General features: G+C 37.8%; 1 long non-coding RNA gene across 2 annotated transcripts; it reads left to right on the forward strand.

The window, feature by feature from the left end:
• Nucleotides 1-3,710: 3,710 nt before the first annotated feature.
• LOC101749244 lies at nucleotides 3,711-14,098 on the forward strand. Of its 2 annotated transcripts, XR_005842575.2 has the most exons (5): nucleotides 3,711-3,808; nucleotides 3,921-4,011; nucleotides 7,484-7,593; nucleotides 12,048-12,136; nucleotides 13,320-14,098. It is a non-coding gene; the product is annotated as an uncharacterized LOC101749244 (long non-coding RNA). The 2 variants fall into 2 exon arrangements; XR_001462837.4 differs by lacking the exon at nucleotides 7,484-7,593.
• The last annotated feature ends 980 nt before the right edge of the window (nucleotides 14,099-15,078 follow it).

Consider the following 15,078-nt stretch of genomic DNA (forward strand, 5'->3'; position numbering starts at 1 on the left):
CTTATCCCTCACACAAGAAACAATAAACAGTGATGTACGCTTTTCATTGTACCTGGTGCCATGTGTACAAAAGCTATGCTCTGAATCAGCATTTTAGTTTGCCTCGGGTACATTTTTAAGTGAATCTTTTCATTGTTTTCACTTTCATTACTTTGACTTGAAACACAATGAAGAGACAGAATGCATGGGGTAAATAAATCTGGAAGCTAAACCACAAGATCTCACTTAAATGTGTTTTTCAGCATTAATTCAATGGGACTACATTAGAGCAAATGTGAAGTAAAACCTCCAAAGAGACTACATTGTGCATTCTGGTTTCTTTTAAGTAGTTATACTATACTACTGCCTAATGTAAATTTAATCAGTGATGACTTTTTTAGTTTGTGTGGACAAAATAAACACACTTTACATGCACTATCAGTCTTGTTGAATTCTTACCCACGTAGTCAAATAACCATTGCTACCACAAATTCAATTAAAACATATAAAGGAAAACAAACAAAAATACACCATGACCAAAATACTATAACACAATTCAGTATGTGCACACTTCGTACTATCCTTTTCTTCTGATTTCATGTGCACACTTCCAGAGCTCTGTGGTTTGATGTGGAGCTGTTGGAGAGGGTACAGAGGAGAGCCACGAAAAGGTAAGGTAATCAACTTTTCACTCAGGTAGGTAGTGATAGAACTAGGTGGAATGGCCTTAAGTTCAAGGAGGGAAGGTTTAGATTGGATGTCAGGGGGAAGTTCTCACAGAGAGTGGTGAGGTGCCCAGAGAAGCTGTGGATGCTCTGTCCCTGGAGGCATTCAAGGCTAGGTTGGATGGGGGTTTGGGAAACCTGATCTAGTACCAGATCTGGATGTTGGTGGCCCTGCATGTGGCACGGAGGTTGGTACTTGATAATCTTTGGGGTCCCTTCCAACCCAAGCCGTTCTGTGATTCTATGGACTTACGCTGTTCCCTGCAGTTTTTAAGGAGTTAACATCCTGAGCCTACTTCAGCTTCTCTGGCCCAGCACCACTGCAGCCCAGCTCCACTGTGGCCCTAATAAGTATCTGGGGTCTCTGCCCCAGCTAAGAGACCCAGCTGCCACCTTCCTCTTTACAGGGAAAGCAGTAGCAAAGCTGATCAGGTATTGCAAGGACACAAACACACACAGAGACATTACATTGATTAAACTAGTCACACTTACACAGGAAGCCCCAGCCATGGGCTGCCTTCAACAGCACTTACACACAGGACTCACATAAAACAGGTACAGACACCTTTTTCCTTCTATGGCTATCAGAGATGAAAGATCAGCAGTGCAGGCACAATCTCACACCCTCCAGGTTTACAAGCACATGCATATTCATGGATGCACACAGTCCTTGCATTGCACATAGACACTGGAGAAAGTGTGAATACAAAGAAGGAATTAAGAAAAGATTCAATGAGAAAATATAAGATATAATGGGCTACAGTGATGGACAAACATACTGATAAGCTGTTTTACATGCATCTGATCTTTCATACCCCTTTCTGCTTAACTACCCTTTGTTCCTCCTGCACGCAGCCCCACCCCCTCACTTTTGCTCTGCACACCATTCATGGGTTTGCAAAGGTGTAGTTCTTTGCACCCTCCTGGTGCACTTCATCCCCTCAACTCACAATCTTATCAGATGAAAAGTCCTATTTGATCTTCCTCTTAGTTGTACCCATAGTTCGTTAGCCCCCTAGATAGTGTGGCTGGGAGGTTTGTTTCTGATCTTCATTTTTTCTTTGTCAGGCCTGTGTCTCACCATTTTGCTTATTGTTCCCCCTTCTTTACTTCTATTCATCCCAATCCAGAAATGACTCAGCCAACCCTGCTTCACCCACATTCCAGAAATGACTCAGCCAACCCTGCTTTCCCACATTCCATCTCTTACCAATTAGTACCAGTGACCAGGTTTCTATCCAGACATTTCCTCCCTGTATAGAAATCCTCAGTCAAATAACCCTGCTGGAATAAATATTTTTATATTTTCACATGCCCTTACTGACCACACATAACTGGTTAGATTTGGTTCCCATCACTGGATCCCTTACTTCTCATTACTTGTTATGCTGTAAAGGGCCCTTGAGCAGACACTTCTAAAGGAGCAGATATTTTCCTTCTACATCGCTTTAGAGACTTTACAGGTAAGCAAATGAAAATAGAGCTCCAGACAAGCCTCAAAACAAGTCCAGAAAAAACAACTTCAACAACATCCAGTCCTGAAGCTTGGGAGGACTAACATAAAATCTTTAACAGTACTAATAGCAGTAGTTCAAGACTATTTGTGATTTTATACTTGTATACAGCTGTATTTTGTAACATTGCTAGGAATAACAAAACTGTAGTAACGGTACTCAGAGTGTACATACCAGACGGAATAAGACAAGCAGCAGTCAGCTGCAAACACCCACCCGGAATGAGTAGATACAAAGCAAAAATTGTTTTGTTCAATGATACAGGAAGTAATTCTTCAGACTAGACTGATCTTGACCTACAGAAGAATGTATATAAATACCAATGATACATACTGCAGTCTGGGGAACAGAGAAGATAACCTTTTTGAGTTTCAACTTCCATCAGACTGGCTCCCTTGAATCAGGTTCTCTCAATCTTGAAAATGAAGAATCACTCATGCTATCACATGCCTAGTGCTTTACTGGTATATTTTTAATACTTGATTCTTAGTTGCTAAAGATAGATTAACTATTAGTCAAATGTAACCCATAAATTCTTGTTTAACATCCCAAGATTTAGTTGCTCAGACTTTTTTCATTACAGCGGCCCCCAATTCCCTGTATTGGTAATTTCAACAGCAGTAACTTTTCTTGAGCCGCAAGCTTAGAAAGGCTTATTCCCTATTGTGCCATTCATAAGGGAACATGTAGCAAGAAATCATAGTCATGATAACAGAGAAAAATTTGATTCTAGGAAGAATTCCTCTCTGTGGAAATAGCATTCTAGAATCCTACATCAGAGATGCAAAACCTGAATGATCACTGGATTGATAAACATACATCCCATTAGAGATTTTCTTCTTTGGCCTTTCTGATACAATTTTTATGATTCTTCTAATTGGTAACCTATGAATCCTCTCACTGCTACCAGAAAACAAATATCTACTTTTGCACTTATGAGCAGGCAGAAATGCTTTGAAGAACTGTTTGAATTAGGAAAATGACTGTGATACTGGGACATGAAGAAATCTAAATTAGAATCTTCTCTTATGTCTGAAGACATACATTTGCCAGAATAATGGTAAACGTAGAAGTGATACATGCTAGAATGCTAGAATTTTTAAACCACATATAAAATAGATTAAAAAAGCAAATAGGTGAAAGTGGCCTTTATATTCACTTTCTTCTTTTTAATGTAACTGTTGTTACATCTTTCTAATGTATCATGCCTACTTTTAAAGAAAATAGAAGTGTTTCTGCAGGAAATATCCCTGGAAGTTAAGATATAAAATATTAATATACGTAAGTTAGAATTTTATTTATTTATTTATTTATTTAGTGGTTTTGTGATTTTTGTTGTCGGTACTCCACATCAGGACATCATGTAAAACAGTGAGAGTTAAAGAGTTAATGTTCTGGTTCCATGGACTGCCTTTTTTGGGCATTTTGGGTTTTCAGAGGGGAGGGTAGGAGCAGCATTCGCAGAGGACTTGGCATGCAAAGGAAGAAAAGTGGAGCTCCTGGCAGGACGCCAGCTGTTCTCCCTCTCACTGACTTGCCCTCTCAGTTTGCCGCGGAGAAAAGAACGTGCTTCCCCTACAGTCTACTAGCGTAAGATCTCATATTTTGGACACTCTTTCACTCTTTTCTATCTCATTTTGTTAGATTTTGTTGAATTTAGTAAATTACTGTTCCTCCTCAGATCGTTGCTTTTTTTTTTTAGACTCATCTGCTATCTCCCTACCCTTCCCCCTCTCCTGGAGTGCACAGCCTGACTCATTAGTCACGGGCCAGGGCCGGATGTGCTGCAAAAGGTGGGGTAGATTTTTTTTTTTTTCTCCCCTCCTCTCTCTTTTGTCTCCTTCTGGGCTTGTGCCCCTGTCATGGACTCAGATCCAGAGATAACTCCATGACGTATTTATTTATGTTAATATAAATTAATATTGTATACAAATATATATGTTTTCCTTGTGGTAATGCTGATGGTTTTGACCCCCCCCCCCTTAGTTTTATAGAATAGCAAGTTTTCATAATCTGATGAGTAGAAATGGAAAACAAAGGGAAAGAAAGTCGTTGGACAGTCAAACAATTGATGGAGAATGGAAATTAAGATTTAACTGTGCAGAAGCAACATGAGGAGAAAATTAAGCTTTGGGATGTTAAGCTTTGTTAAGCTTTGGGATGAGATGTCTAGGCAGTTTCTTGAGGTTTTACAAGTTTTAACTTTTATTTAAAGGTTGTTTTTGTTTGTTGTTTTTTAAATAAGCTGAAAAAATGGCTTCTTGTTTTTATAAAAACTATGAAGTTTTCCTCTGCTCTCAATTAGAAGACTTGGGGAGCTACAGGAGAGAAGACAGGAGCTTTAGCAGGGTCTGTGGTAATAGGACTAGGGGAAGTGATCTCAAACTTGAAGAGGATACATTTAGGTTGGATACAAAAAAAAAAAAAAAAAAAAAAAAAAAAGTCTTTTACAGTGAGGGTGTTGAGGCATTGGAACAGGATGTCCAGAGATGTGATTGATGCCCTGTCCCTGGAGACTTTCAAGGCAAGGCACTAATAACAGCAACACTGAAGACATATCTCTTAAATGTTTCCATAAATGACTTTGAGGACTCAAAGGCATGCCAAGCAAGTCTGAAGATAACATTAAATTGGGAAAAGCACCTAGGATGAGGAAACTCTAGATGTATTCATAGACTGGAGAATGAGGCAGGAGGGGAGTCCCATGGCAAAGGATCTGGGGGTTCTGGTTGGTGGCAAGATGAATATGAGTCAGTAGTGTGCGCTGGTAGCCAAAAAGGCAAATCATACCTCATGATGTATCAGGCATATATCTGCTAGCAGCTCAAGGATTGTTTCACTCTGCTGTGAGCTGGTGGGACTCCACCTTCAGCATTATGCACAGTTTTGTCTGCCACTATAAGAGAATAAAGTATGTATCATATATTAACAATTAGAAAGCCTCCAAAGAAGGGCTACAAAAATGGTGAAGGATCTGGACAGCATGATAAATGAAAAGTGGCTGAGTTCCCTTTGTTTGTTCAAACCAGAGAAGACAAGATTGAGGGAAGTGACCTGCAGCTTTCTCATGAGAGGAGCAGGGAGGAAGAAGCTGATTCCTCCTTTCTGATGACAGCAATAGGACCTCAGGAAATGTCATGAAGCTGTGTCAAAAGAGGTTCAAAATAAATTTTAGGAAAAGGTTCTTCGCTAAGGTAGCAGTGTCCCACTGGAATAACTGGCAATAGTTATGGTCCCAAACCTACTGGAGTTCAAGGAACATATGGACAGTGCTCTTAGACATACAGTTTGAATTTTAGGTAGTTTTTTTTTTTTTTGCAAAGCCTAGAATTTAACTCTGTGATCCTTGTGATTGCTTCCAACACAGAATATGATATTATTCAATAATTCTTTTTGATATCGTTGGTCCTTGAAAGCAGAGAAACAGCTTCTGAACAGTTGTGATACCAGGCAAAGCATCATTAAGAATAACAGTAATTATATATAGAAAAGTGTTGACTCACCCAACTGGTTTTAAGGCTCTCTGACTATAGAACACCACTTCACAGGAAAAAAAAAAAAAAAAAAAAAAAAAAAAAAAAAAAAGCCTTCACCCAGGAGACTTTTTCCATTTAGAAGTTAGCCCTTAAATAATCATGTGAGAAGCACGGGTTAATTGCTTGCACCCGTGCTTCCTGGGCCAGTTATCCACTTCACAGGGTGCTCAATCATCATTTCAGATCATGACATAACAGTACACCTGCAGATATTAACAACCCAAATTATAATAAAAGACAAAAACAAACAAACAAACAAAACAGCAAATAAGTCAGCTGAACAAAAACACAGTCTAGGTGTTTGGACATTCAATTGATTTTTTGATTTTAGGATTTGTGAACATGGTATGGAGAATTCAAATATCCTAACGGCATATTTTGATTAAAAAAAAAAAACAAAAAAAAAAACCTTGCTAATAATTATGTTATCTGTTTGTATCCACATTATTTCCTAAATAATTTCCAAGGTCACTTTTGGTTTCAGACTAATTCTAGCACCTGATCTTGTTGAGAAATTTATACTTCCAAAACTTACATTAAACATAGTATCTGCATTATTTTTATATACTGGTACTCATCTTGAACTCAGCCTGTTAGTACTTCTCACATATTAAGCTTATTGTGATGCCAGAATGCTTCTGATGAGAATGTATGTTCGTTCGCTGTTGAACTGTGTAAAGGTAAACTTTGAATTCCAGTACATATTAAATGTCCCTGAGTGTCTCTTAAGATATTCATTAGCATTTCATTGCTAATCTCAAGCCTTCCCAAAATCAAATAATAGTCTGATCTGCTACTTCGCACTTAAGGTAATTTTGGATGCTTCTGTACACATGTGAAAAATGTCATGAACACTGAACTTTCTATTACAGCAAATGAATTCCCTTTAGACAGTTTGTACTACCTGAAAAATATATTCAGTATTTCAAACATCAGAACCTACTCATTTTGAATAATCTAGTCTTTTCACATTAGCCAACCTTGTGTCATCCCATAAGTACTTGCAATTTTCAGTTTTCTCCTCCATACTCCTGCAGGGTGGGGGAGTGAGTGTATGGCTGTGATTAACCGTCTGCTGGGTAAAGCCACAACAGCTCAGTTTTTTGAAAGATAGTCAATTTTGCTGTCTTTGTTTTCTTTATGCACATTATGTTAGATATAGATATACTGTATAAATCACTACAGATGAGAAATATGAGCATACCAAAGGTGAATGTTGTAGTAGCAAATTTCAAAAATGCAGTTATAATTAAACTGAAGCAAACCAATTAATTGGCAGATTTTACAGAAACAACCTCACCTCCACTTCAGTCACAACAGGATAAATTATACAAACTGAAATCAACTAATAATGGAGAAAGCCTGTGGTATGATAGATATCCAAATGGCAAATAGAGATTAAAGAATTTTTGTACCCTTTTCTTGGATGAAGTAAATTCTTCAATCAAATGTTAACTGTTTGTAGGAAAAAAACAAAAAACAAACAAAAAAAAACAGATGAGTATTTTATATACACACATTTCTCAACTGATTTAAAATCTGCTACATCATAGCTGTTTCGTAACTGTCATAATACTGTAAGTGAAATTTTATATTAAATGACAAAGATCCTGGAAATCATTAACACAACAGCTATGACAATATCAAAATAAATACTATTCTTTATACTGAAATTTATGAAGCTGTGTTTCTGAAACAATACTCAGAGAGCATCTCTGTGCTCTATCAGGGCTGTTGATAAAGAATGAACTAAATCTACACTGAACTTCACCATAAAGACTACGCTTCTTGCAAGAGCACATGGGTATCTCCTGTTCTGCAGCACACTGTTAGCTGCTGGTAAGAAAAACATACCTCTGTAGAAAGTAGTCTATTGTGAGTGATTAGTCATTTAAGTGTGTGGCCTTCTTTTTCTGATTTTCAGTCTACAACAGTAAAGACTCTTGTTTTAGCACGAGTTCCACATAAATAACCTGTACTGTTTTTTTGTTGTTGTTGTTGTTGTTTTGTTTTGTTTTGTTTTTTTGCATGGTATTTTTCTCTTAGACCTTCATTGTGTTACATGCATATATACACAAAAAAGTTTGCTACAGAGTTTTCTGTAGAGATCACCACCAGCTGAGAAAGCATTAGCCTTGTCACTGTCCAGAATATACTGTTGCAAAGAGAAACTGCACGTACTCTGGGTTTACTAATTTAAAGTAAGCATTAGCTAGTACTCTGAATCAAAACATCATCATAGAATATCACTCTTACTGTCCTCATCCCAATTAGTATTTGATTACACATTTCTTTATTCTAATACAACATTCTGCTCCAGTTCAAATAAATAAATCAGACTTCCTTTTCAGTAATTAACAAATTGAAAAACAGCAAATTGCAGCAAAATGATTTATTTCTTTTAGTCATTGCCCCCAAGAAATTATGATCAATTTACTGTCCACAGGAGAGCTTACTGTAACTGAAAAGTATACCTGAGACATGAAACACATACAGATTTTCTCAAAGAAGTTTTACGTCGTCATGTTCCTCATTCGTATGACTTAACAAAAGAGACAGAGAGTCTCTATGCACTCAAATCCCTGAACTATGCACACAAATTCCTGAACCCCAATGGGATGCACCCACGAGTGCTCAGGGAGCTGAAAGAAGTGATTGCAAAACTGCTCTCATTTTTAAAGATCATGGAGAATTGGAGGGGTGACTGAAGACTGGAGGAAAACCAATGTCACTCCAGTCTTCAAAAAAGTGAAGGAGGAATGAGGAATCTACAGGCCAGTTAACCTCAACATTATCCCCGGGGAGATGATAGAACAGCTTATTTTGAATGTCATCTCCAAGCAAGTGGAAGAAAATAAGCTTACCAGGAGCAGTCAACATGGATTCACCAAAGGGAAATCATGCTTGACAAATATGGTAGCCTTCTATGATGTCATGACTCACTGGGTAGATGAGGGAAAAGCAGTGGATATTCAGCAAGTTTTTTTGTTTTGTTTTGTTTTTGTTTCTGTTTTTCATAGAAGCATAGAACATCTTGAGTTAGAAAGGACCCGTAAGAATTGTCAAGTCCAAGTCTGGGCTCCTCACAGAACCACCCAGAACTCAGACCATATGATGCATCTGGAACTCTGTCAGCTTGAGGCTGTGACCACTTCCATGGGGAGCCTGTTTTTTATCGGTGTCCTCGTACCAATTCCTGTGACCTGATATCCATGCCCTAGTAGCAGCATGGAATTTCATATGATTAAGTATAGTTTTAGAGTAAGTTTCATGAACTTCTGAAAATTGATTCTGCTGAGATTTAGATAACAACAGTAAGCTTATCTGGGAGGGGTGCAGTCTTCCTCTTCCATGCTCTCATAGTATCTGGAATATGACACTGCTTCCAACAATATCCTCATAGGTAAATTTAGGAAGTGTGGGATAGATGAGTGGACAGTAAAGTGCACTGAGATCAGTAAAGCTCTGAGTGTTGCAATCAGTGCCCCAGAGCCTAGATGGAGGCCTGTAGCTAGCAGTGTTTCCCAGGGGTTGGCACTGGGTCCAGTCTTGCATAATAGCTTCATCAGATGCCTGTCTGAAGGTAGAGAGTGCACCCTCAGCAAGTTAACTGATCATACAAAGCTGGGAGGAATGGCACCTCCAGACAGGTGGCTGTTCAGTGAGACCTGAACAGCCCAGAGGGTTGGATAGAGAGGAAGCTTATGAGGTTCAACAAGATCAAGTGTAGAGTCTTGCATCTGGGGAGGAGTCATTTCATGAGTCTGTAAAGGTTAGAGGATGGCCTGCTGGAAAGGAGCTCTGCAGAGAAGGACCTCGATTCTTGTGGGCAACAGGTTTGCCATGAGCCAGCAATGCACCCTTGTGGCCAAGAAGGCCAATAGTATCCTGAGGTACATTAAAGAGAACACGGCCAGCAGGTTGAGGCATATTCTCCATCTGACCTATTCTCTCCTTGCAAAGCCACATCTGGAGTTGTGTGACAAGATGTGGGCTCCTCAGTTCAATAAAAACATGGAACTTCTAGAGAGAATCCAGCTGAGGGCCACAAAGATGATTAGGTGCCTGGAGCATCTCCTTTATAAGTAAAGGCTGAGAAACCTTTGATTGTTCTGCCTGGGGGAGAGAAGAGTGATGAGGGATCTTATCAATGCTTATAAATATCTAAGGGATGGGTGTCAGAACAGTGTGGTCAGCTGCTTTTTGGTGGTTCCCAGAGACAGAATAAAGGGCAGTGGGTACAAACTGCAACAGAGGAAGTTCCAAATGAACTTCTTTACTTTGGAGGCTACAGAGAACTGGAAGAAGCTGCCCAAAGGAGTTGTGGAGTCCTTTTCTCTGGAGATATGCAAAACCCCCCTGGACACTTTCTTCTGCAACCTACTGTAGAGAACCTGCTTTAGCCAGGGGATTGGACTAGACGTTCTCCAGAGGTCCCTTCCAATCCCTATGATTCTCTGGTTCTGTGTTAGATTCACCTTTATCAGATGTGTATCACCAGTTTGATGATCTCTCAAACAAAATCTGTCAAATGACAACATAATTTACAGTGATAACATATGAAATACCTTGTGACCTCAATTGGTTTTCTTTGACTATAAGTTTAACTAGAATTCAAATAAACCACCAGGAAACTCTCGTATCTTTTTAGAGATTTACCTATTGCAAAAAAAAAAAAATGACCTCCTGCTCAACTGTTCTGATATATGCATATTAGAGAGTGTCTTTAAGATATTTTGAAGACTAAAAATATGTATATTTACTGTAGAGTTTTTGTATATCTTTTTGTTATTATCAAAACAATAAAAAAATACACATTCCCATTTCCAGGTACAATTTAGAATATAAAGCAAGAAAGAAACTATGTATTTGAGGAAATTAAGTGTTATACAGTACAGAATCTGGTACAGAATTGGCACTCTGCAGAAGTCAAGAATAATCTCAAAACATCACAAAAAAAAAAAGAAAAGAAAAAAGAAAAATAATATTTACAAAGTTTTTTGTTTACAGTTTTGCAGTTTAACTTGCGTGCTAAGAAGTATCGAATCTATAGAAAAAAAACGTTTTTACTCTGACCTCTTTCTACATTGTTTCTGGCTTGTTTGCTTTGTTTATTTAAAGCACATCATACAGACAGCTGAAAGTAGATCAGTAAACTGTGAAATGTCTCTGACAGTATAGTAGGAAGTTCATTTGATGTAATAAGTTGGAGTTGAAAGGTGGTTTTATATTTTTTCCTGAATATGAACAACTATTGCCAGTTGCAACTATTGAGCATATGGCTAACCATTTTTTATGAATTTAATATCTTTGATCTGAGAATATATTTCATCTACAAGAGAAGAAATCAGACATAAACATTAGCTGCAGAAAAAAATGTGACAGCTTGGTTTAGGGTGGTAAATAGAAATTTATTCTCACACACACACACACACACACACAAAAGATAAATATAAAGCAAGATGTGCATCTCTCAATAATTTCTTAAGGAAGAAAACACCATTCCAGTGATAAATGAAGTCTTGCTTGCTTAACTGTTGAATACTATCAGTTTGTAAAACAGAGATAGGTAGTGAAGTCTGTGTACAAGACATTCCTGAAAGCATTGTTATTTTACTCTGAACTATAAATGTTAAAGTCTTAATTAAAGAGCTATGAAAAAGGTGTGATATGCTGAATTAGTTGATGAATTGCTTGTTTGATTAAAGTATAATTAAACAGATTTGTTTTTATTTCATATTCCATAAATGATAAATGACTCTCAAACTAGTTCCATAATTAAGATACACATATAGTAAGTGAAGAGATTAATGTTTAATTAACTAAGGTCTTAACTATAATACTTGAGGCGATATTCATTAAGGAAAATCTACAGTAGTTATGCTGGGCTGACAGTTTTTTTTTTTTATGGAGCTTTTGTATCAAAGATATTGTGTATGAAGAACTAGGATAATTTCTGGAACAGCCACAGGGCTTTTTCTTCAAAGAGGTCATTCATAGGTATAGATTTTTACTTTTTATAAATTATACATCTGTGCTGATGAAAATTTACTGATTCTAACACTGGGTACCTTAGATAGCTCCTTGATCAAATTAATCTTGACCATGATTATATAACTGAAATAAGATAATATTGAATTCACTTTTTTTTTTGAGTAAAGGTGAAGAAATGATAAATTCAGTAAGAATTTTGAAATTTGGTTTCATCGTGGTTCAAAATGAAACCTAAGCATCATTCTCTACAAAAGTAATTTTTTTTTTTGTTGTACTGTATGGAAACTGTTGAATCACAGCTTGAACCACTGATTGACCACCTGAGGCGAGCACTGAGTCAGCTGCAGGGGCACAGATGAACACAATTTCACCTGAGTCACCGGAAGGGGTCAGTTGGATTTTATTTATTTATTTATTTATTTATTTTACAATTCTGAAAATTGAAAATAAAATATTTTGATGTCACATCTTGTATGAAGTTATTCCTAAAATGCTATTCCTAAAACAAACAAAAAACAAACTCATTTCATTCAATAACTTAGCTATATTTTATGAAAAGAATGGGCAGTATATTAAAGAAGAAAGTTTACACCACTCTTTGTGAAAAGGAGTAAAATATGCTGTATTAAAGAGTAGATTTCAGAATTTAATTTTTCCTACCACTAATGAATTTAACTTTTAAAAGCCTCTTATTAAAAAAAAAAATCTATTTCTTTCCAACAGTACTTACATACTCTGTCCATCATTTTCATAAGAACTTGAGATATTTTAAAGACGTTAGTAGAAATAAATGACAATTCATTACGATATAAAACATATGCTCTGAAAAATTCTACCTTCCATTCTCCTATATGGAAGTAGTGTTACAGTAAATCAGAAAAGCTCAAACATTTTTGGTAAAATGATGACAGATAAGGAAATTCTAAACATTTTTTGAGGTTTGTTTTGGTTATAAATTTTTTCCTGATGAATGTCATAAATTAAACTTGGAAAAAAAGAAAAAAAACAAAAAAGAAAGGTAAGGAAGGTAGACCAGGAGAGGGGAAGAATGAGAGGAGGGATTAAATCATTCCTTACCAGTGGAAGATTCATTACACAATAATTTAAACAGACATATACACTATAAAGCACAATCTACAAGTGACTTCCTCTCTACAAATTCAATTTCTTCTTCACCAAATAGTATTTACTAAATATATTTAGAAATGTCATTAATTAAACCAGGACAACAAAAAGAAAATCCAGGTATTTGAATACAGTCATGCAGAGTCCTCCACTGCGTATCGTACAAATAAGAAAAAGACTGATAACATGGCAGCTGGAGTAATAACCTAGATACAGGCTTTACACTTCAAGCCTAGCCCCAGAAGAAATTTAAAAACAAATAAAAATCATGTTAAATGAACTATCTCATGTTTAAAATAGCATGTTTATGAACCTATTTTCTTTGTATATATTAAGCATGATGTAGAAGAAGGGGTGGAATGTCATGGTTTTATGATGTTTGGTTACTGGTATTCCACATCATAACATCATGTAGTGCACTGAGAGTCAAAGAGTTAATGCTCTAGTTCCAGGCACCTGTCCAGAAGAGAAGAAGAACTACATACCCCAGGGGGCTTTGTGGTCAGAGAGGAGATACAACCTCTGGAAAAGTCATCTGTTGTCTCTTTCTTCTCTCGGCTCTCATCCTGACCACACGCGTCGCCTCAGCACTACTATAAGGCCTATGGCTTTCAGATACTCTTTCTCTCATTATATTTGATTTATTAGCTTCAATTCTAATTACATTGTATTATAGTGTGTTACCTTGCATTCCAATACCATATTTAGTAAATTAGTTTGTTTCTCCTCAGATCATTGCTGCTGGCTTTTTAAATTATTTTGGGGTCCCCTGTTTCCCTTTCCTGGAGGCGTGGATTTTGTGAAATCCCTCTGCCCTGCTAGTCATGGAACTGGGCCGAACCAGCCCATAAACCGTCAACACATAGTTACAGAATAGCCTTAGAAAGCTAATATTGAAATAATTTCAGTTCCAGGTGCAATGTCTGACAGAAGCAGTGCAGATTGAGAGTACAAGGAAAAGAATAGATACAGCAATGTTTTCCTAGACACTTACATTCTTCCAAATTTTATGATCTGTAATTCAAAGCCGTCTTGACCCAGAAATGATTTTTTTTTTTTTTTTACTATTTAATAGGACATAAAGCATTTTTCTTGAAAAAATCTATCCAAAACATCTTTAAACACGTGTAAACTTCTAGTGCACAAAATGTCCTGTGGCAAATAATTCAATGGCTTAACTATGCTTTGTGTGAATAAAATATTTTTCTTGTTGATTCTGAATCTAGCAGCTTTCATCTTTCACTGCAAAAGAGAGTAAGCAAAATTTTTCCACTCACACTCCCATAGAATCATAGAATGGTTTGGGTTGAAATGGACCTTTAAGATGATTTAGTTTTGACAACCCCCCTGCTATAGGAGGGAGACCTCCCTCTAGACCAGGTTGCTCAAAGACTTGGACTTGTTCCACCATTACCATGGGACAGAAACCACTCCTCACACCCTCACCTAGAGCCTCATGGTCCTGGCAGACATGGGAAGCCTGACCACCTGTGAAGACTGAGGCAAAGCACTCACTGAGTACCTCAGCTTTTCCTATGTCTGAGGAAGCCAGCTCCCCATTACCTTTCATCAGAGGGGGAACACTCTCCTTGGCTTGTCTCCTCCTTCCTAGGTATCTGTAAAACCCCTTCTTGTTATCTTTCACATCCCTCACCAAGTTCAGCTCCATCTGTGCCTTGGCTTTCCTCATCCTATCTCTACACACAGGGACAACCGCCCTGCATTCCTCCCAGGATACACAACCCTGCTTCCACTTCCTGTACATCTCCCTCTTTTCTCTCAGTTTAAGCTACAGGTCCTTGCACAGCCACAACGGTCGCCTGCCTCCCCTGCTTGACTTCTTCTGCTGGGGGATGGAGAGCCATTGCACTCTCAAAAGGGTGTCCTTAAAGAGCTGCCAGCTTTGTTCTGTATCCATGCCCTTAAGGATAGTTTCCCAGGGGATCCCACTCAGCAGTTTCTCAGGCAGCTGGATGTTTGCTCTCCTAAAGCACAGGGTCCTAGCTCTGCTTTTTGCCAGGCCCACATTCTTCCAGATCACAAACTCCACCAAGGCATGGTCACTACAGCCCAGGCTGCCTCCAGTCTTAACCTCTCTAATGCTCTCCTCTGCATTAGTGAGCACCAGGTCCAGTAAGGCTTCACCTTGGATAGGTCCATCTATTACCTGGACCAGGAAGTTGTCCTCGACAGACTCCAGGAATC

Source organism: Gallus gallus, chromosome 1 (assembly GCF_016699485.2).
Source record: "Gallus gallus isolate bGalGal1 chromosome 1, bGalGal1.mat.broiler.GRCg7b, whole genome shotgun sequence".
Lineage (NCBI taxonomy): Eukaryota > Metazoa > Chordata > Aves > Galliformes > Phasianidae > Gallus > Gallus gallus.